Source organism: Haemaphysalis longicornis, unplaced genomic scaffold (genome assembly GCF_048455015.1).
Source record: "Haemaphysalis longicornis isolate Haplotype H1 unplaced genomic scaffold, Haemaphysalis longicornis Haplotype H1 scaffold_2, whole genome shotgun sequence".
Lineage (NCBI taxonomy): Eukaryota > Metazoa > Arthropoda > Arachnida > Ixodida > Ixodidae > Haemaphysalis > Haemaphysalis longicornis.
The window spans coordinates 11,663,627-11,685,730 of NW_027526295.1; the positions used below are offsets into that span (position 1 = coordinate 11,663,627).

The following is a 22,104-nucleotide window of genomic DNA, read 5'->3' on the forward strand; positions in this document are numbered from 1 at the left end:
AGCTGTCACTGGAAGTGCGGCGAGTAATTCGCTCCAAAAGACGAAGGAACGGACGCGACGCAAACACATTTGTAGCAGAAATGATGTCTCTGATAACCGCTATGCCTTCTCAGCTTTCAAAGCACGCTATAGCTAGAAGTTCGCGAGGAATTTTGTTTTTATAGCGAAACATCGCCGTCGCGTACACAACGACATCGTATGGACACAGGCCATGCCCTGTGATACCTCTTTAAACGGTGGACGCATTTCAGGGCGTTCACGACCGCATGAGAGCACGCTCTCTTCCGGGCTACCGTGGACCACGTCGGGCATGTACACTTACGATCGCATTTCGAAGAACTTGAGCCCCGAACACAACCGGGAACGGAGAACGGCGAGAGCCAAGGCAAAGAAATAACTAAGCCAAAACGCGCAAGTAAACCTTGGGAAACGTTAAGTTTATTAAAAATGATACCTGCAATAACAGGCTGTACCAGGTGCTCTTGAAAAATCGCGATTTGAATGCACTGAAGCGTTTAAGGACTACAGAAACAATCTTGCAAAAACTTTAGGGCAAGCCAAACGCGGCTATTACCATACTATTTTTAACGGTGTATCGTAGATGTCAAGCAAATGTGGAAAAATAGAAAAAAAAGTAATGGGACGTCCGGTGTCGACGAAATTACAATTGATAACCATACATGTAAAGGAAAACCTTAGCCAATAAATTCAATGGTTACTTTACTTCTTTGTGAGAAAGTACTTACGACGGAAATGCGTTAGGTTACATGCCAACACCTACAGCCCCCTCAATATTTATTGACCCTACAGAACAAACCGAGGCAAGCAACGTTTTCCCGACACTTAAAAAAGCGAAAGTGAGGACATTGACGGCATAAAAATGGAACCGCTTATCTTTGTTATTGATTTATTATTACACTGCCCGACCCATATTTATAATATTGTTTTAATCACAGGTATGTCCCCTAAGCGGGTGAAAAATGCCAAAGTCGCAGTACTTTACAAAGCTGGCGACAAAAATTAAACGAGTAATTACCGGCCAATAACGGTATTACCTATATTTTCAAAGGCTTTAGAAAAAAATCATTTTCACTAGATTGTGTATATTTGGACTCGCATTTTGTGATTACAACAGCACAATACGGTTTCAGGTCTGGTGTGTCTACGGAGACAGCAGTGCTGCATCAAAAAGAGTTCATGCTGGGTAACATTGAAGCAACAAAGCTAACACTACGCGTATTCATAGACTTTACGAAGGCGTTCGACAGGATTGATCACCAAACCTTGTTAGAAAAATTGTTTTATTATGGGGTTAAAGGCATTGTGCTCGATTTGATAGAAAGCTACCTTAGTGATCGGCACTAGTGCGTCTATAAATAGGCAAACATCCACGCCCAAAAAAATCAAACGCGGCGTACCGCAGGGGAGCAGATTAGGAACTCTTCTGTTTAACCTTTATATCAACGATATTGTAAACGTGGATCAATCAATAACGTAAATTATCTATGAAGACGATACAAGCTTATTTACGGGAAGGAATATAGACGATTTCATAAAAGCAGCTAATAAAACCTTAGTCAATTTCTCGAAATGGTCCTCTCATAATTCGCTACAGATGAACAGCTCTAAAACAAAGGCCGTTCTTTTCCGTGCGAAAGGAATGGCATGTACAGGTCCGCGCAGAAGTAAACGGAGCATGGGAGCGGTGGCCGAACTGCATCGCTGCGCCGCGTATGGGCGCCGACGGGAACCATGGAGCGCCGGTCGTGGCCTCCGCGATCGGCTGCCGGCGGCGCGCCGTTGTGGCTAGAACGGTAAAGTGGCCATTCTAGCCACCTTACCGTTGCTCCGGCCGTCCCAATCGCCCAGAGAGAGCGCAAGTTGACAAGGGGGCGTGGCCGCGTTTATCGCCGCACCGCAGCGCGCGTAGCCTGAGGTAGCTTTCCCTGGCGCGGGCGGGCGCAGGGGACGAAAACGTGGCCTTCGCAGCATGTGGGCGATGTTTAATAAAAAAAGTTACTGCACACCAACGCAGGAGAAATCTAGAAGTAGTTACTGGTGCCATTAGGGTGCTTTTGAATTTTTACGTAGACAGTGCTTGGGGTGACGCTTAAGTGAATTCGTTGCACAGCAGTATTCCTTTTTGTAGTCGCGCATGGTTCCAAAACAACACGTTTTCCTGATTTATTTATGAAAATACCGTACATGTTGTTTGGCGTTCCGTACGTTCCGAGCAAGAACCAAATTATGGGAATTCAACCGACCGAAACCCAACCATTAGTAAACACGAAAATACCCCCTATGTCGTTTCCTTTTTTCTTCTTTAAACGTGTGGTCTTTGACAGATAAAGTAAATGACATTTGGCAACACTACTTGAAACGTTTCGCACAACTTCTACCGCGATACTATTTACAGAGACGTGGTATATACTTCAGCATCAGATCGAAGTGCCAAACTGTCCAACTGTCCGTACTAGCAGTACTGTCCAAACGGCTATCAGTATTTATTCCGAAATAGGCTGGGTAAACGTGCTGGTGCCATTTATTGGCATGCATGCTTGCATTTACAAACGCGCAGATACTTCCATTCCACCATAAATGGACGTGGTCAAAGTAATGTCATCAAATTTTTTACCCGGGGTACGATTGCTAGTTCTCTACTTGGTGAGTTTATTACTAATATCCCGAACAACTTACTTACGGCCGATGTTGTGCACACATATATTAGTGATCACCTTAACTGCTCACCAAAAAAATAATACCCTTAATATGTCATTCCAACAAATTATGTGCAGAATATTACCCCACCAAATCTAGAAATTCAGAAACATTCTTTCGAAAAAATACACAAGTAGAGTCGATAGCGGCGTGAAACGCATCGCAGAAAACCGTGACCTTTTCACTCACGGCAAATAATTCGGTAGCGAGATTGCAGTAGGGACTTGAGACCTCTAAGCATATTAAAATAAAACGAAGAAAAAGTGATTAACTCTCTCTCTCTCTCTCTCTCTCTCTCTATCACACACACACACACACACACACACACACACACACACACACACACACACACACACACACGCACACGCACACGCACACACGCACACGCACACGCACGCACGCAATGGATACCCAGAGCGTTCGAAACAACTTCAAAGGCAAAAACAAGCATATTTTCGCGCAGCGATATCGCGCGAAAATGGTGTAACAGCGAAAAAAGAATTCAGCACGCTGGCATTCACTCCGCCCGACATGACAGAACCCTGGGCTATGACATTCGGCTTTCAAACAAACGACCACTAAAGCTGCGTGCAAAAGGCAATCGTGGGTGTTAAACAACGTAAGTAAACAATTTTGTAGTTGTATGGTCGAGTCAAAACACAGACCACATATCGAGTGTTTTCTGGCGTGAAAACGCGACAAGGACGGCTGATTTACAGCACAAAGCGCAGGCAGCCTCGGCCAGACGAGCGTCTCTTCAGATGATGATGATGATGATTAGCGGCATCCCCTTTCTAACGGGGCGGCGTTGCACAGCAGCCTTAGCAGCAATGCCTTAGTAGTAGCGGCCTTAGTAGCAATCACCTTGCCAAAAAATACAAACAAAATAAATAAAATAATACAAAAAAAAAAACTACGACATTTTTGTGCTAGTCGACTTGTTTGTTCGCATCTCTTCCAAGATTGTTCTCTGCTCTTTTCCCACCAACATTCTAACCTTATTTTATTAACCTCTACTGCTGTCCAATTCACTTTTCCGCTAAGCTTAAAGGCAGGGGCCTCCGGAAGCTGGATGGCTCCCTCACCGAGGACTGGACGAATACTTTTGCACTCCGTTACAATATGTCGCATGGTTTCTGGCTCCTTGCCGCAACCTGCGCATTGTTCGTCCTGTACCGGATCGAGGATAAGCGTTTTAGTCCGCAAGCAACCCGCCCGGGCTTCAAAAAGCAATGCACTCCCTTTGGTAATATCGAATAATTTTTCCCTTGTGATCTCCTGCTTCCCGATCCTGTAGATATCTAAGGACTTTTTCGCATCCATCCTCTTTTTCCAGGTCGTTGTCAATGTTTCTTTTACTTCATTTTTATTGCCTTGGTTGTTTCCCCTGCACTTCCAGGTTTCATATAATTTGTCCTGAGCCTTCTGGTTCTTTTCCTCCATTGTGTGTCCATCTTCATGTAAAGATACCGTAACACTTTGGCCGCCCATCTCTGGTCATCAAAATTTCTAGGTCGTTCTTCAAAACATATTTTGCTCTGTGCTTCTCTCACTTCGAAGGATGCCCATCCCATGTCTCCTTGCACTGCCTCATTTGTTGTTTTACTGTGCGCTCCTAATGCCAATCGACCTACGGCCCTCTGATTTACTTCTAGCCCTGATTGAGAATCTCTGATTTGACACACACTACTGCGTTTGAAAAGGTGAGTGCTGGTACCATTACTCCCTTCCAGATTCCTCTCACTACTTCATATCTGTTATATCCCCACAGTGCTCTGTGCTTCATGATAGAGGCGTTTCTTTTGCCTTTCATTCTTAAATGCTCCTCATGAGTTTTTAGATACGCCTGACCTGCGTTTATCCATATGCCCAGATATTTGTATTCCGTTACCCACGGTATTGCTGCTTGTTGAACGAATACCGATTCGTTACGGGCGTCGTCATTAAAAACCAGGACTCCAGACTTTGCTGTGCCAAACTCTAAACCCAGTTCAGTGGCTTCTTCCCCACAGATTACTGTGAGCTGTTGCAGACAGTGTTTGCTATCTGCTAGTAGTACTATGTCATCTGCATATATCAGTCCCGGGATATGTAGTTCCACTTCCTGTCCTTTGCGGCTATAACACGGATTGAAACCTATTTTACTGCCTTCAAGCTTTCTTTCTAGTCTAGCCATGCAGAGCATGAACAGCAATGGCGACAGAGGACAACCCTGCTTTAAACCACTATTTGTGACTACCGGTTCCATGCACTTTTGGTCCTCCCAGGTAATTTGCAACTCGCTCCCATTGTAAATTCTCTGCAACAGCTGTGTAAAGCCCTGGCCTAATCCACCTGCCACCTCACGGCGGGAATCGGAGTTGACAAAATTACACCTCTCCGCCTGGCTCCGCGCTGAATGGGACGGCCGGAGCAACGGCGCGCCGCCGGCAGCCGATCACGGAGGCCACGCTCCCGTCAAAGAGTGTGTTCGCACTGCCCCCGCCGCCATATCTGATATGTTTAATCGCCGCTCCGCTGGCGTGTCATGCTCGGCGAGAGTCTTCAAAAGGCAGCGCTCAGATATAGAAGGGCGCTGGTTGCATTGGCACTCGCAGGCATCAGCGGCTAAAGCCCTCAGCGGCGTCCGAATCCGCTGCTCACGAGCTGGACGAAGCTGCGGGCGCCTGCAAACGTGCCTTGTTGCGCGCTGTAAAGGGCGGTATAAAATTATAGGCCGCTGCGGTTTGGCAGAGCATGTCATTGCGATGTAATTAATTGTAAGCCGGCAGCAAAATTGGCACGTACAATATAGAAAGCACATTCACAGACATTTCCGTTGTTAGAAAAAAAAAATCTCGCTTACGAGATTTCTTCTTTAATGTTGGGTTTGTCCCAAGTTATTGCTGCCGGTCAGTCCAGGTCTTTTCTGGAGAAGGAAAAATAAAAATGTCCATACGGTGGAAATTCTGTATTCGATAAAACCATAAAGAATAGGTACAATGGTTGTCTGCTATTACAGCAAGCCTCACAGGGCGCATATTTTGTTGTCGCATTAAAACCAACGTTGTTATTTTTAACGAGCACCTATATTAGTTAAGAAATTAAATTAAACTCTGCATTGAATAGAAAGATGGCTTCAATGCATGACCTCAATGTTCTGCAAAAAAGCGCAGTCAAGGCCTCAAAATGACCGATGACGCATATAGTCATGACCGATGGCGACCATACTTGAAGCCCGTTCTACATGGTGCGATTTTCCCTGGGAATTCGCAGATGCGGCGCCGCTCGTGCGGCAAAACGACAATTTTTGGTTGCTGTGGCGAAGTGCCAAATGTTTGGAACGATCGAGCATCCCCGGCGAACGCCGCTCGTGCGGCGTAGAGGTGGTAGAGGGGCCGGAACTTGCGGCCAATAGGAACACAGCTAGGTGACCGTCACGGCACGTCACGGCATCAAAATTTGCACGCTTAGCAACCAGATGGCGTTGCTTGCATACGCGCGGCGTGAGCGCGGGCGCACCAACACAAACGTACGTGTCTTCACGTACGTTTGTGCGCGCCGTCTTCAACGAATGCTTAATCTGTGTCCTCGCATATCGCGGACATCACAGCAGTTCGGAAGAAGTGCACACAAAAATCTGCCAGGCACGCACAACAAGCGAACCCAGGGTTGCTTGCTGTGTTTGTCTTCTCTGCAAGGTGTGCGTATATTGAAAAATAATAGGCGATTGTTAAATTAAACCGCTAATAAACTCATATTTACTGCAAAACAATCTGAAACAACTTCTCCAGAAAGCACAATAAAAGTTTTTTTAGCATCACAACAAGCTTTGCTCGTGGCAGACCTAATTCGGTTTGCGAACAATGTGTTTCTGAAGTGCGAAAATCGCGACGTTCGCTGGCCATGTAGACGACATTTCCAGGCATTGCGAACTTCGCAAGTGCGAATGATCGTTCCACCGAATTTGCAGGCGAAAAACGCACCATGTAAAACGGGCTTTAATCGGTTCATTTGGTACAAAATCTTATGACGGCAATCCTCGTCAACGGGGGCGAAAGGGTTAATGCGACAACAAAATATGCGCCCTATATATGGGGCACGCAGTAATAGCAGGCAACGATTGTACCTATTCTTTACGGTTTTCTCTAATACAGAATTTCCACCGCATGGAGATTTTTATTTCCCTTTCTTCAGAACAGACCTGGACTGACCGGCAGCAATAACTTGAGACAAAAACAATATTAAAGAAGAACTCTCGTAAGCGAGATTTTTTCTTCGAACGGAAATGTCTGTGAATGTGCTTTCTAAAGTGTACGTGGCAATTTTTTTGCAGGCTTACAATTCATTACCTATATCGCAATGACATGCTATGCCAAACCGCAGCGGCCCACGATTTTATACCGCCCTTTACAGCGCGCAACAAGGCACGTTTGAGGGCGCGCGCAGCTTGGTCCAGCTCATGAGCAGCGGATTCGGTCGCCGCTGATGCGTGCGAGCGGCAATGCAACCAGCACCCCTGTAGGGCCAGCGCTGCCTTTTGAAGACCGTCTCGCCTAGCATGACACTACACCAGAGCGGTGATTAAACATACCAGATAGGGCGGCGGGGGCAGTGCGAACACTCTTTGACCGGTGCTCCATGGTTCCCGTCGGCGCCCATACGCGGCGCAGCGGTGCTGTTCGGCCTCCGCTCCAGTGCTCCGTTTACTTCTGCGCAGACCTGTACGTACACATAAAAACTGTTGCTAAATAATTTTAATATCGAGATTTCAGAGACCGCCAAAACTTTAGGCGTCATCTTTCATCAACATATGTTTTGGGATTCTCACACTGAACAATTGCGTATTAAGCTAAGAAAAGCCCTTGGCGTGCTAAGAAGGTGTCAGTCGCTTCTACCGGTCCCCCAGAAACTTCTTATTTTTAATACGCTTTTTTGTTCTCATCTACGCTACTGTCAGTTGGTACGGACTTCTGGAACTCAAACAGCAACACAAAAGTTGTATACACTTAAAAAATGCGCTTTACGGGCTGTTGCAAATTTAGGCTACCGAGATCACACATCCCACTTATTAGATGCGACGCTGAGAGGAGCATCTCTTGCCGGCGGCCCTGTCCTTCCTGCGTCGTCGTTGTCCGCGTCCGCACACCTGCGTCTCTCCTTCGCTCACCCCCTCTCCTCTCGCCGTGATAGCGCGCCCTCTCCCCCAACATCTGTGGCGCGCGCAGTGCGGCGCGCTCTCTCACTCCGCCGGTGGGCGGCGCAAGTGCGCTGTGCGCATGTGCAGCCCCCTCTCTCTCCGCGGTCTCCTCTCCTTCGGGCGCGCTGCGCATACAAGCGGAGTGCCCCGCTCCGGCCGGTCTCTCAGTCGACGGTCGTCCGCGCTACGCTGGTCTCTCTCTCTCTCGCATTACCCGACGATTGCTCACGCAATTCGAGTAATCGACCCAACGGAAACGCACAATGGAACCCCCTTCAGCGTCGCATCACACCAGGGTTCCCGCGAGGGCAGGTGGGCGTAATTTTTGTCACGTTTAAGGTTTTAAAATTTTGCGTTGCATCTGAACATAACCTGCTGTTGTCTTTGAGGTCTGAAATTCGAAGAAATTGTGCAAACCTGAGAGGCTTAGCGCATTTACAGCCGAAAATTTTGTTGCGTCCAACGCGAAGTTCTGACCACTGGCACATCCCCCGACCACGAACAAATTACGGACTCAAAATGTTAAAACACTGTGTTCCACACATTCTAAATAAGTTCAAGCTCACAGAACAGCACTTGCGTCTCCTTTCAGGCAGTGATATATTAAACCTGTTTGTATAAGGAGCTATAAGCTCAGAGAAATCGCACCCAGTACTTGTAAATGCATGAGAATTCCAACAGTGTACCCCGTCTTATTATGGTATAAGTTGCCTTTTTTTCCCAATAACTTTATGTGCTTGCAAACACCCAAGTGTGCATTTATTCTGTACTTGAAAAATAACCACTAGATTGTTCTTTTCTTTTCTTTCAATCATATGTGAGTACCGTATGGGCCATTGTTTCTGTTGCCTTGTACAAGTGGGAGGTGGGGCTAGTGAAGCTGCTATAGCGAAGCTCTTTTCCCACTTTCCATGCCACAATTGTTTCTATTTTGTGCAAACCACTGTGTGTCGTTGTGGTGAAATAAACGTCAACTTCACGGTGGAACTGCACGCGGAGCTGCCGGGGACGAGGTACGTCGACGCGGCGGAGTATCGAGAACGCCGGGCGCTCACGTCGGTGGTCATCGACGCCAAGACCGGCGGCACGATCACCGCGGCGAGCGTACGCACGGAGGAGGCGCGGTGCGCGGAAGAGATGGCGATTGCTTTAGCCATCTCGTATCTGGACTGCCAGACCGTGCTGTGTGAGCCTAAGAGGTGCAGTGAGGAACTACGCCAAGAACAGAGTATGTTGTGGAGCAGTGCGGGTGCTCGCCGCGCTGGACCTCAAGGACAGACAAGTGACAGTGAAATGGTCCCCGGCCCATGCCGGGAACGAAGTCTCGGAGCGTTACGCGAACCACAATGAGACGGCGAACTCGACCGCGCGAGAGTTAACTGGTCGCGCGGCCGCAGCGAACCCGTCTGCGAAATGGTGGGGGGAGACCATGGATCAGCTGGGTGTATACGTACAACAAAAATTCCCCGCATTTCCTAGAGGGGAAGAATGTGAAAGTGCGAATGCACGAGTTGAATTTGCGCGGTTCGGTAATGTTCGCGAAAGAGAGATCACACACACACACACACAACTACAAAGAAAGAAAGATGCATTTATTTCACAGACACCTATTTGTGTTGTCGTTGTACTTGATTGCTAGAGCGGATCTCAGCTTTGAAATTTCGTGTCAGTACTCCTTTAAGCGGGTGCATTAGCCCTTCTCACGCCCGATTCCTGGCCAATCCCCCACGTGGGTATGTGCCATGTCAGCGGCCAGGCAGCGCGCGCCCATCTCCCCCCGTTGCCAAGGAAGACGAGGAGATTCCTGGCCAATCCCCCACGTGGGTATGCTATGCGGACATCGCCAGTAGACGCAGGTTCAGGGTCGCTTAAGAAGTGCATTCGCACTTAAAATGACGAAGCACTACAGGCCAAGCAGGAGGAGAATGGCGCCGCCCGACCCGAGTCTGACTCGGGAACAGGCGGCGGTGTTCAGACAGATGCAGACGGGTTCGCTACTGACCCCGAACCGTACGAGGACGACACGTGTAAGGTGTGTCACAGTGCGCGAGCCACTGCGGCTCACCTGCTGTGGGACTGTACGGCAAGGCCCAGTGAAGCGGCAACAGCAACAGCGATCCCGCCGTGGTTCGAGGCTGCGGCGCGCAGCAGCGACAAGAACGACCAAATCCAGGATCCTGGGGGCCCTTGAAAGGCCGGTCGAAAGCCGAGAGTGCTAGGCCCCCCATCCAGGGGCGGCTGAAGCACCTCGAGGGGAGTAGAGAGGTGGCTGCTGAGTCTGACAGGATGACGTCATGGTGTTCCATTAGGGACACCGCAGCGGGCGATTTCAATAGTCTTTATCACGGAGCAAATACACGCGCGCATTCTGTGAACAGGCGAAGCGACATTGTGCGCCAAGCGGGCCGCCTGAGAAGAGCGCCATGTCACACAACGCCCTACTTTTCCCAGGCCCAGCGTCACCAACTGAAAGATAACTCGACGTGAGCCAGCTGATGGCCGCACCCTTTTGCCCCGCGCAGGCAGCGGTTCGGCCAATCTTATGCGCCATGCGAGGCTCGGTGACTCGTAGAAGAATGGCAAGTAGGGCTAGTTGGTTCATAGTGACCATATCGAACAGGCAGCGCAAGAAGGACGGGTCGTTATTTCTTCTTTTGCCCCGTCCTTTCTGCGCTGCCTGTTCGATATGGTCGGCGACTCGCGACGCAGGCCTCCTTCGGCGCTCTGCTGCGGGGGAACCGAGCCGAAGCGGGAAAACGCGGGCTGGACCAAGGGGCAGTGGCGGCGCACATAAATAAGCAGGGCGGACGTAAGCCAGGAAAACGGCTGGGAGCTCGAAACGCGGCCCACGAAGGAGGAAACCGGCGAGCATGCAGCCTGCCAGACAAGGCGGCAAGCGAAGGCGCGAGACAAACCGAAGACAGCAGCGCAAACCATGCACAGGCGATGAGGCGTGGGTGGGATGAATGCATCGATCAAAACGGCCGAAGAGCAGGGCAGTCAACCGGGAACGCAAGTCAGCTGACACGACAGCGCGGCAACAGACAGGGCAGAGTGCAGCCTAGTTTCAGGAAACACTTGTGAACGATAACTGATCAAGGACAAAAAGGCCTATTTTGAGTTTCGGACGCAGTGCGTGGCGCTAGGCACAGGACAGCATCAGTCGACACAGAAGAGGTAGCAGACATTTGCGGACATCACCACGAACGTCATGCAGGGACCTGACCTACGAGATTATGGGATTAGAATGAGCTGATGGGTGGCACGCAAAAAGGAAACCAGAGAGCAAGGTATGAAAACCACCGGCGGGGAAAGAATTCGCGAGTACGGTGGAACGAGGAGCTTGATTGCTATAGAACAACAACGGGCTTCTGAACTAGCGCACAGCGCAACTAAAGGAAAGGGAGCCGCAGACTCGGAGAAGAAATGGCGAAATGCAAGTGCGAAATTAAAATTTGGACAACTAAAACGGCCCCCGAAATTCTGCAATCATGTCAAGGCACCAGGAACAAAATTACTAATAAAGTGCAAATACGGACACAGAATGATACTACCGCATTCCTGGGGGGAGCAGGAAAATTTAACTTACCAAGAAGGCGTCATCACTAAGACGGAAAGGGCATTCTCAGCTCTCAAAGTTGGCGTAGAAGGCGGCAAAGGGTTAGCAGAGTAGCTGCACTCGATATGTGCATAAGCGCAACATTCTTATGCCGCCATCGTGACTTTTTATAGACAGAATTCGTTATGGGTAGCCAAATACGTTGGATTGTTTCATTGTTCTATGGCTTTACTTTTTTTCTTTTTTACAGCAAAGCTGTCCATGGCTAGGATCCAGCAGATCGTCTCCGGTAACAGAGCGATGTAGACAAGAATCGCTTGAGAGCGTAGCGCCACGTTGGGGAGCCCACCGAAATGCTCGGGATCGTAAAACTGCACGCCACACCCTCGGCGCATGGAAAAAAACTTCGTCCCCTTCCACTCTGTGAAGAAGATTGATTGATTGATTGTGGGGTTTAACGCGCCGACGCAACGCGGGCAATGAGGCGCGCCGTAGTGGAGGGCTCCGGATTGATTTTGACCACCTGGGGATCTTTAACGTGCGCCGAAATCTCGTACACACGGGCGTTTTTGCTTTTCGCCTCCATCAGAAAAGCGGCCGCCGCGGCCGGGAAGGAGGATGACTCTGTGAAGAAGGATGACCTGCGCAGCTGCGGTGCCGAGCCTCGACGTGAGCTTTGACTGGGTCGTAGTCCAAGGGGTGCACGAAGCAAGACACGCTTGTTTGTAACTTGCGACTGAGCTTACTTCCTGGTTTAACTGAATGAACTTATTACGAACTAGAGTTTTGTTCCGGTGGACAAGCATGGGGCTGTTTGTTTGCCTCCCGTAGAATCCCATATGTATTGACAGCAGACGAGAATTCCACAGTATTTACAACTCACTGTGAACCATGTAATTTTGAAAACCATATAAAACCCGGCGTTGTGTTAGAGTCGTCTTAGCGGCTAATTGTCATATTTCGGTATAGTTTTAATAAAACAACCGTTAGAGCTACTTTGTGTAATGGTATTTCCTACGAATATTGACGTGATTCACTGTGCAACACTCGATGCGGGAAAGCCATCTTACGAAGATCAAGCTTACAACAATCCCCTTAAGCCTGCTTCACCTCCTAACACAAATGAATTGCTGGGAAGACATTTTAGGGCGCAGCCCTTTGGCGACCATCTCTCGGCTCAGCCGCATCGGCGTCGTTGTGACCGAGCGCACGATGGGAAGACCGACGAGTGAAAGAAAGCAAAGGAGCATAATGTCGCGAAATTAGGGGGGGGGGGGGGGTTCGCCGTGGCGGCGCGAGCCAGCGCTCTCCGAAAGTGTGCGGTGGGGGAGGGGAAGGGGCAGTATGCTGTGCCCGCACGAGGCGATTGACGGTTGGCGAAAACGTGAGGGGGGCGTTCGCGTGCCAATGATGTGCGCTTTAAGACGCAGTTCGCGGTCCCCTCCTGAGACGCACTTCACGTCGCCGCCGCAGAGGCTCACCGTCGAGAGAACCCACGAGTGAGTGCTGCGCCAGCGCACTGCAGCCATCAGGAGTGAGTGCTGAACTGCGAGTGACGCAACCGGTCGCGCGCATCTGCAGCGGCTGTTGTGAAACGCGCACATGCGCTCTAAGCCAGTTCTTACTGAGCAATGAGCGACGCAACTGGTGGAACTGCGTCGCCTGCCGCTGCTGCTAAACGAGCTGCCCCAATAGCGGCGCCCAAATATTGCATTAGGGAGTATCGTAATCACCATCCAATTTTTTAACGGAAATATAAGGCGTCTTGTATTAAAATATGAAGGCCCTAGGACCTTTTATTTTGAATGATTTTTTCCGTGTGCCGAGGGTGTGGCGCGCAGTTTTACGATCCCGGGGATTCCAGTGGGCTCCGCAACGTGGCGCTACGCTCGCTAGCGATTCTTGTCTACATCGCTCTGTTACCGGAGACTAGAGATAAGCAAAACGGCTCACTTCAGTGAGCGGCTCAGAACGGCTCAGTTCACTGAAGTGAACCGGTTCATTTGAACGGTTCAGCGGTTCATTTAGGTTTGTAACCTGTGTTAAGCATCCATAATCTAAATTATTACTCAATTGTTATTTAGTCATTTATTTTGTAACAACATCCGCTGTATTTGTGCTGAAAAGAATTGGCCTCACCATCATTACAAAGGTTTTTATGTGTCAGTGGTATTTCAGAATCACTCTCGGTCGATATATATAGAAGAAAATGCAACTTTTTGTCAACTTTATAACCTCACAAATATGATCTCTACTAGTGAGCTGTGACGCCAGAAAAAATGATTCTGGACATAATACAAGAAACTAATTTTAATATTGTGGTGGTGAACAACACTTTGTTCAGTTTATTCGAAGCGAGGTCGACGGGTCCGCTTTCTGGCAGCGATAATAGATGACGCGAAAGTTGCACACAAGACCAAGATGGGTCGGCCGATACGCCTCTAATAACTCTACCGGAACGTGCCGACACGACTCTTTCAGAGCCATGCTCAGCACGATTCTCTAATCGAGCGAGCAGCCGCTGAACGTCGGTTCTTAGGAGAGCCGCTCTGCCAAAGAACCGCCGGGAGCCGATAATCGCCGCGGAACTGAGCGGTTAAGAAGATGCGGCTCGTTCCTGACTCGGACAACAGCTACACGCACAAATGTAACTGTAGTGATTCTAGTGAATTATATGGTCACAGGAGTTTATTTTCCTATTACTTTGAAAATACAGACGCAGTTCGTTCACTGCTGCCATTGCGGCCTCCCGATCTGTCATTCACCGCCGCCGCCATCGCGGTTCCCAAATGGCGCCTCAGAAGATCCGCTTCGCGAAGAGCGGCTCTCGAAAAGAGCGGGAGCCGTTCTTCGGTTCAGTAACTGAGCGGAAAGAGCCGGAAGAGCCGATGAACGGGTCAAAACTGCATCCGGTTCTCCTGGCTCGAATTGTCTGCTCCCACGACAGGAGGCGCGCTGGAGGAGTTTGAAAATTAGCCCCAGCCGGCCCGGCAGTACAGTTGCTTTCCCGCGCCGATAACAGATGGCGCAGAGCGACGGCTCATTTGACCCGGGTCTTCGGTTCTTTCGCTCAGTAACTGAGCGGATCCGCTCACCGGAAGAGCCGATGAACGGGTCAAAACTGCATCCGGTTCTCCTGGCTCGAATTGTCTGCTCCCACGACAGGGGGCGCGCTGGAGGAATTTGAAAAATTAGCCCCAGCCGGCCCGGCAGTACAGTTGCTTTCCCGCGCCGATAACAGATGGCGCAGAGCGACGGCTCATTTGACCCGGGTCTTCGGTTCTTTCGCTCAGTAACTGAGCGGATCCGCTCACCGGAAGAGCCGATAAACGGGTCAAAACTGCATCCGGTTCTCCTGGCTCGAATTGTCTGCTCCCACGACAGGGGGCGCTGGAGAAATTTGGAAAATTAGCCCCAGCTGGCCCGGCAGTGGAGTTGCTTTCTCGCGCCGGCAATAGCTGGCGCAGAGAGCTTTGACCCGGCTTTTAGGCTCCGTTGGCTCATTCTCAATGGTTTGCAGAGCTGTGGCTCGCCCCGTTCGACACTGATCACTGAGGGGGCGAGAAGGGTCTCCCTCTCTCCAAAAGAACCGCCGCTCACTTTTACTGAGCCACGGCTCACTCGTTCTTCAAAAAGAGCGGCTCAAAAGATCCGGATCACTCCTGAGCGACGCATCTCTACCGGAGACGATCTGCTGGATCCTAGCCATAGACAGCTTTGCTGCAAAAATGAAACGTGGCCCAGTGCAGAGAGAGCAAGCAGCAGCGGTTAAATTGCTTATGCAGGCCATGCCACCGCGCCGATTCAAAGTGTCATCGGCACAATGATCAGATGTGATAATTGGACGCAACGGCGCTACACGCGTGGTCGTCGCGGCAGATCGGCCGGCCCTGGGCAGCGGGCAGCTCGGTCACCGCCAGGCGGCGAGTCCTTGGCTGCGCGGCAGTCCGCGACACGCAAAGAGCCAGCGGAGGCGGTTCGCGTGGGGGTGCACGCCGACGCCTTTCCTGCCGACGCCAGATGGCCCGCTGCTGCTTTCCCCCTCGCCCTCGGCCGCCTTCCACGTGACGCAGCGGAGTGCAAGGCGCTTCTAACCCCCGGCAGGTTGCTCTTTTGTTTGCCGCTTGATTCGGGCATGCCATGCCGACGCAGAGGGCACTCTGTGCAGAAGCAGAGCGCATCCACCAGCCCCGCTCGTGGCACGGCCTATGCACGCCAACACTGTTCAAAGCAAACAAAATCCTGGGCGTATCTCGGGCAAAGCAAGACTACAAAGCTAATTTTGGGTCTGTATTATTCTTGCAGTGAAAATTACGAATTGGATTGATTTTTGCGAGATGGAATCAAGGCCAGCGCGTCTAGGTTTAAACAGGCTATTGAGCAAGCTTACAGGCAAGCTCATCACACGGAGTCCAACGACGTGCTTTCCTGAAGTATACCACGCTTATTTATCCTTCAACCAATTTTAATTCCATCATTCCGCGATAGACGTTTCTGAATTAAACATCTGCGTTTCCCTAAATTTTACGTGTTCCAGGATAAATACCCCTTGATCGCTAGAAATTTAACATAATATTGCCGCGAACCATGCATGGGTTTGTTTGTTTGTTTCTAATGCCCGGCCACGCCCGGCTGTGTTATCTGTGTCCCAAGGGAAGCGCGTGTTCCATTCTTTATTTTTATGTCGCACGGGCTATCTCATTCAGATAAGCAGACTGTTTCCCCGTAACTTCGCTAGCCCAGAATAATCTTCTCTGATCTACAATGTTCTGGATGTAAATCAAGGGTTCCAGAAACACTCGCGCCGAAAGATAAAAGCCTGCAGAGCAGACGCCACGGCAATTGAATCGCCGACGCTCGCTTGAGCACGTCTATTTGTTGACTGCTGCTTCGCCGCCTCTGTATTTAAGTGGTTAGGGGAGCACAAGTTTGCTCCAATAAACTTGTTTTTCGTTCAAGACAACTGCTTCGTCTCTGTTCACGTGACAATATATTCATTTACTCTTTTCACGATGTCAATTTTTCCTTCATCCTTTCGTTCGACCTCGAGTTCACTATGGCCAAACACAATACTGAAAGCGAGTTCGTAAGCACACTCGGGTTATCATAAATAGTCAATTCTGCGCCTCGGCGCGCAAGTGCATCCTCCAGCACCCTTGCGCTGGCCCCGACGATCAGCCGCCACGGACTTTTGTGGATTAACCTAGCGATCACGCAGATGATCCCAGCTCATTCAGACGCGAATTTCAGGACCCTTCGGGGACACCGCTGGCTCATATACGTTAGCATGATGTAGCTCACTTCGGCGCGTTACGTTGCGGCACGATTGACTGAGTTGAAGTAATCTGGAATGCGGAGCCTTTTTTTTTTCATTCCAGTAATATCTGCAAAGAAGCGCGCAGCGCCCCGGGCCAGTGTAAGGCCGCCTAACCGCTGCCTTGGAAACAAACAAACAAACAAAAGTGCACGAGGCATTCCACTCTGTGAAAATGGATGACCAGCGAAGCTTTGTAGCAAGTGACAGGAAAGTGACGGAGATTTTAGGTGAAAAGTACGAACAATGTATGAGCCATTGTTCAGCAGCCCTGTCTACCTGGATACCCGGTATGCATATTGTTCCCATCCTACATCCTATTCGCCCCGAGCGCGAACACAGTCGGCCCCTGGCGACGGCGGGACGAACCGCTCCTAGTGTGGATGGCGCACTCGCGTCGTCTGCTTTTTGACGTTGCGTGCGGCGCAAGACGCGTGCTGCACACGACAAAAGAACCAATATGCGTGCTCGTTTGGCAGTAAGCAATGACATACTTACCTCTGCTTGCGCATTTCCTCTAGAAACGCAATAATCAGCGGCCGTTGCGGGTAAATGCGGCGGTTTAATTCCACGAAACGTCTTCGCCGTGGTCACCGCTTGAGTGTGAAACGTGTTATAAACATTGCATCCACACATTGCACTTTTCTTATTGTTGAGTGCAGTCGTCTGCCGTTTCGGGAACATCGAAGGGTGCTTTTTGAAGGTGGCGTGGTGATTATGCAAAGGATAAAAGTTTAGTACGCGAAACGGGTAAGAAGCGACAAGACCTGTGCATACGCGTGCAAATTCCACACCCTTGTAAAATTGCGCTGTGTCCTCATAGAAAGAAGAAACGAACAAAAACATTTACACTGCAAACGACCCGTGCGCTATCGCCCATATTACCGGACACGTATTTTACACCCGCAAGCGCCTGTGTGATCGTGTCCTTCCCGTACCTTTTCTAAAAAAAAATACCATTTTTGGACAGTCGTTGTTTATACTACGGAGGAGGAATAAACATTTATTCTACTGTATCGAGTTGCTAATTTTACGTATCATTTAAAATACGTTTCTATGGATGCGCAAGAGTATTTAGGGGGGATTTTTCGGTAAAATTAAGCAGTTGTGAGTTTGCGTCTGTCATGTGGCATTTCGTGTGTCATTTTCATATATATCATTTTCAAATCCAACATGAATCACCTTGCCCAGAAACGTGCCTCACTCAGCATAAACAAATGCATAATATGGTCACGTCTTGACCTCTTAAGGTGGACCTAAGTTTAAAGAAAGGGGAGAAAACGAGTAATATAATGCACGTTGTTGCCCACGTACATGTGTGAGGGGTGTGGGCCATGACTCGCTGGGGTCTTTTTTTTTTTAGTTTTTTCCCACAATGCTTACTTTCAATACAATTTTGAAAAAAGGCGAGCCACAATTCCTGGACAATCTCGGACAAAAAAGGGGTTAATTAGTTTTGAAAATACGTGTTAAAGTACTGCTTTTCCACCGCTACAGAACACGACGCCTAGTGTAGTTTCGATTGCGAGTGATACTGATAACCATAGTTTGGCTTTTCGCGTTACATGCGTTCTTTTCTCGCTGCTCTTGCAACGTTGGCAGGACCCCCCCCCCCCCCCCCTTCCCGAAAAAAAAATGAAATGCACAGAATTTCATTTTATTAACCAATCCTCAAGAATTAAATGCCAAGACAACGGCGATATTCAGTTTACAAAACAAAGTAGTTACCAGGAACCCGTGGCGCTGATTCGCAATGAGAAATAAAAATGAAATGTTTTACTACATCTGCAACAGTGCAACTTCATTTATTGCCACCTTTAGGGTTCGTAAGCGACCTTATACGCAAAAATGCAAACACATCTCGCTGTTGCAGGCACCTGTTAGAAATTAGAAGGAACGCAAATGGTCAGCAGAGCGGCCGTAACAGAAAATTTGTGCTCACTGTGAGGCCCCAGAAGCTTGGTTTGCACACTGTAAACCTGCTTGTCATTTTGCGAAAACCTAGCTAAACATGAGATGTTGATTGTGCTGCGTGCGTTGACAATTCAATTCGCAAGTTCACTTGCGACGAAAGCCGTAAATAAGTGATTCGAAACCGTTATTCATCAAACCTTCCTTCAGAGGCGCTAAAATTTCATTTAAAAGGCCCGTTAGAGCGGTTACATTTATATCTCTGCGCTGATCAAAATTCAGTAATTTTATGTTGCCTTTTGAACACACAAAAAATATCGTAAGCTCTTAGAAAGAATTTCGGGGCAGTTAAGTAGTGTTACCATTTCAGGGCATCCCAAAAATGCAAGAATGCGTAATGCTACCAGTGAAAGCGATTGAGATTGCCGCTGTAAACTGAATTTCAGAGATCGAGGCTTCCTGATTTGTTTTTATTTATGCTTTTATTGAAGGCTCAAAGCCATAGTCTGGAAAGATCGAGCTTGCTACGAGCCACAGCGTACAAGTTCATTGTCACAATTACGGCCATTCTGAGATTCCCGATGAGTCCTCGCTTTTTTGGGCGTAGTACTATAGTAATGAAAATTGACTGCCGCTTCCATGCTATACATTGAACGTTGAGGACCCGAACTACAGCATACCACTCTTGTTTGCACCTTTCGTGCGCACATACGGCGAGAAAAAGGCACGAAGCGCGCCCACAGTGTGCATTCTTACGGGCCGCTCAGGGGAGCATCCACACTAGCAGCGCGACGCTGTCGCCACCTACATGTCGAGCTCGCGGCGAATAGTAATTACAGCCCTATTGTCCCCACAAGTGTTTGCTGAAAACACAAAAAAAATAAGACGCAGTTCGCGGTCCCCTTCTGAGACGCATTTCGCGCCGCCGCCGCATAGGCTCATGCACCGTCGAGAGAACCCACGAGTGAGTGCTGCGCCAGCGCACTGCAGCCATCAGGAGTGAGTGCTGAACTGCGAGTGACGCAACCGGTCGCGCGCATCTGCAGCGGCTGTTGTGAAACGCGCACATGCGCTCTCAGCCAGTTCTTACTGAGCAATGAGCGACGCAACTGGTGGAACTGCGTCGTCTGCCGCAGCTGCTGAACGAGCTGCCCCAACACCTGCACCCAAATTATAGAGTACCGTAATCGCCAGCGAAATTTTTAAAGGAAATATAAGCCGTCTTGTATTAAAATATGAAGGCCCTAGGACATTTCAACGTTGAATGATTTTTTCCTGCGCCGAGAGTGTGGCGCGCAGTTTTACGATCCCGGGGATTCCAGTGGGCTCCGCAACGTGGCGCTACGCTCGCTAGCGATTCTTGTCTACATCGCTCTGTGACCGGAGACGATCTGCTGGATCTTCGCCATAGAGAGCTTTGCTGTAAAAACATACCGGTAAATATGATAAAGCGGTTGGCCATTAAAAGTCTCGACGCACTAATTCCCCGTGAACTGTGAATTCACCGGAGGTCTCTCTGATTGGCCTTCAATTTAGATCACGTGCTTCTGGTTGACAAAGCGGTTGTGTGTGCCTCCGTCATTTTGACGTTTCATTACGTTTACTAGCCCCACTTTTAAAGTTTGGCTTATTTCTCTTATGGAAGCGCGAGGGGAAATGGAACACTGGACGAAATGCAGCGGACACGACAACGTAGGCCTGACTTTGCTACTCAACAACACGGCTTGTACGAGGCAAACAATCCACCCTGCAGCAGGCCGGTCGTCTCAGGCTTCATTTAGCGCTCACACGGCGATGGGACGGCGCGACGCGCCCGGAAGTGCACAGACAGCTGCCTCGTAGCGGACGTTACATTTTTCACCCCAATTATCAACAAATTAAAACACCAACCTTGTGTGTCAATCAGACTGTTTTTATAAAACTTCCCGATTTCCGCTTCTAGCGGGAAGTTGGCTGTTCACCGACGAAGGGCAGATGTGCACTGTGCGTTTGCCAGAAAGGCGCGAGGACTGCAGTGGTCTTCTGAACTGAGGAATCGTTTGCTCCTCCCTTACAATGTTCTGCCGCCACGGGCAGCAAGAATATACAATGAACTGGAGGCTAATCACTCAGTGATCATCGAGGGATTCCATTCTACTCCTAGGTTTCCCTGATGGGACCATCCTTGCGTCCTTGCGCATAGGTAGCTCGGACGCCTGTCGGCTGTTACGATTCGGCCCGCCGCCGTACTTTCCTGCAACACTCCTCGGCTGTGCGGCGAACACTGATCTCCACTAGAGTTGCTCGATGGCGCTTCGAGCTCTCCGGCGCGCGGCCGCCGGAAGTTCGAGCGCTCGTCCCGGAAGTCGGGCAAATCTCCGGCGTTCCAGCATAGCGCATGCTACGTATGGGATGGTTTCGCGCGCATTCCGCCAAAAATGCCTGCTTATTGCGCCGTCAACTGCACAAGCAGACCAGAGAAGTCGTCTGGGAAGACGTTCCACTTGGAAGTATTACAATATTCTGTACGACGTGCGTGATACGCAGCGAAACGCAAATGTCATATCAGTGTCGTTTTTAAGCTGTGGCTCTTGTTACACAGATTCCCTCGCTCTAAGCCTGATTTATACCCGCGTTGGGTGGTTATACCCTGGTTACACGGCGAAAGTAACCGCAGTTAAGTTTAACCGTGGTTACTAAACTTTAACCGCGGTTATCGCAAACTGCTGTTTTGGCTGGTACACGCGAAATTGCAAGTTCGGTGACCGCGGTCACTGAATTGGAGCGTAACAAAAATAAATTAGCACACTTTTAGCTTCACGATAAAAAAAACAAAAGAGAAACAGTGTAGACAAAAAAATATCGTTAAAGCAGTCGCTTCTCCCCCAAACGCAACGCACTCGCGTGCGGCAAGGAGAGTCGCTTCCCCAACAGCTCGCAACCGGCTTGGTTTGCTTGGGTCTGTTCGGTGTTGGGAACTTTCGGCTTAGCATCGCGGTAGATATTTGACCGCCGCTACCTCTACAACTGCGAATTACAATCCATAGCACAATTTTTAACCGCACTAACATCCATTTCCTCGCATGTGGAAGTTCTTTTTCCGCGATCAAATTGATTTCGAAGAGCGGCGATGAGCTGTTGCTGCCGTGGTCTGGGCCGATTCGGGCCGCTAGCAGTGCCGTGCGGGCAGGCACGCCGGCGTGTTTGCAGGCACGGCCGACGTGCGCGCCGATCGCTTCCGAGTGCTGAAAACGCTTCAGGATTGCCTGCTATATCCATTTTTGGGCGGACGACGCGCGGAATTTACAAGTTTAGCACAGCTTTTGTCGTAGTTGATCGGGCGGATCGGGAAACGAGCCGCTGCTGACGGGCAGTCGCGCTGATTGCGAGAGCGATGCAAAGAACGCAATAAGCGCGTCTTAGGGACAGCTTTGGTGCGCCCGC

General features: G+C 49.6%; 1 protein-coding gene across 2 annotated transcripts in view; it reads right to left on the minus strand.

Moving 5' to 3' along the window:
* LOC144168748 (glypican-5-like) overlaps positions 1-22,104 on the minus strand; it is a 157,758-nt gene that overhangs the window by 61,747 nt on the left and 73,907 nt on the right. The window lies entirely within an intron of this gene.